The following is a 1,589-nucleotide window of genomic DNA, read 5'->3' as shown; positions in this document are numbered from 1 at the left end:
CGACCCTGATTCATATCCTGTAAACCAGAGTCGACTCGATCCAATACTTGTACCCTAGCGACCGCCTCGTCACCGGAGCTCGTGCGCTGGACCGATACCTAGGTCAGGAGATGTGGGCTCGCGTTCGGTTTGAGAAAAACGCCACTCGTGCGAATTTCGAAAGTATCTCTACAATATGTCACATCAATCAATCAATCCCATCAATCACCACATCATGTCAAGTACAACACCATCCCCAAAGTCAACTCTCTCTCTCTCTTACACACCCTTACATGTCAAGTACACATCACTCACTCCATCACCCATCCCTCCCCCTCTCTCTCTCTTTACATCTCATCCTCTCTCTCTCTCTCTCATTTCTCCATTTTCAAGCAAGCAACCCAACGTCCATGAGAGCTCCACGAGAGAGCTTTGTGTGGCCCACGTCCTACCTCTAATCTCCACCATCCAACCGTCCAATGTCTATCATCCTCCATCAAGTTCAAAGCCAAGGAGTTTGGCGTTCCATCGGACCAAGAAGGAGGCCAATAGGTGGGTGATCCACCGTTGATTTGCTATTATAAGGCCCACTTGTGATGGGACCCATTTTATGTATGTGTTGTGACCATGAAGGGCCCATAGTGGCGGGGTCCCTCCATCACCATCCGATCTCTTCTTTTTCTCTTTCTTTTTCTCTTTTTTTTTTGTATGGTAATGATGATGATGAGGTGTGTGGCCCACCGTGATGTTTAGATCTACGCCATCTACCGATGGACCCCATCCATGTGGGACACACCATGATGTTTATATGTCATCCCAACCGTCCATCTAGGACGTGGCCCACCCCACACGTGTAGGTGGGGCCCTCCTTGATGTATTTATCCTAATCCACTCCGTTCATCCATCCAAAACGGTGTGGCCCACCATGATTTATGTATCTTATCGAGGCTGTCCATCTGTTTTATCCAGGCCATCTAGTGGGCCTGGATGATGAGAAAACACTAATATTAGACTGATCCAAAATAGGTGGGCCATGTGGGACCCACCTTGATGAGGTACATATCCTCACCGTCTGTCCAGAGGGTGTACTAACGGTGGGGTATGGCTGACAGCGAAGTGTTAACTGACAGTGGGGTGGCTAACAGTGAAGTGTAAACTAGCAGTGAGGTGTACTCGCCTGCTGCATTAAAATAATAATAATAATAATAATATATTTTATATGTTATGAGGGGGTAGCCCATCACGTGGGACCCACCTTTGTTTCATTTGAAGCTGCAACGTGCAGCATAGTTAGGCAGCTGCCCTGCCATTGGACGTCAGTAGGGTCGTGGGACCCATTCACACCGTCCATCCATTAGATGGGCCACACCTCACGCACGTGGGGCATCCACCGTCCAAGGATGGTGGGACCCATCCCACGTGTGGGGATACTCCCTAAAGCATGTAACTGTCCAGGCCCTGGACGGCCTGGACGTTAGATATACAATATATACATATTATATTATGTTAAATATATTATATATTAAATATATACATGATGGTGGGCCCTACGTGGGACCCACCTCTGCCTTTTTAGTGTAGCAAGCTGCATGTCTATTTAGCTGCTCCTT

The sequence above is a fragment of the Magnolia sinica genome, chromosome 17 (assembly GCF_029962835.1).
Source record: "Magnolia sinica isolate HGM2019 chromosome 17, MsV1, whole genome shotgun sequence".
Classification (NCBI taxonomy): Eukaryota; Viridiplantae; Streptophyta; class Magnoliopsida; order Magnoliales; family Magnoliaceae; genus Magnolia; species Magnolia sinica.
Note: the sequence above shows the minus strand (reverse complement) of the source record.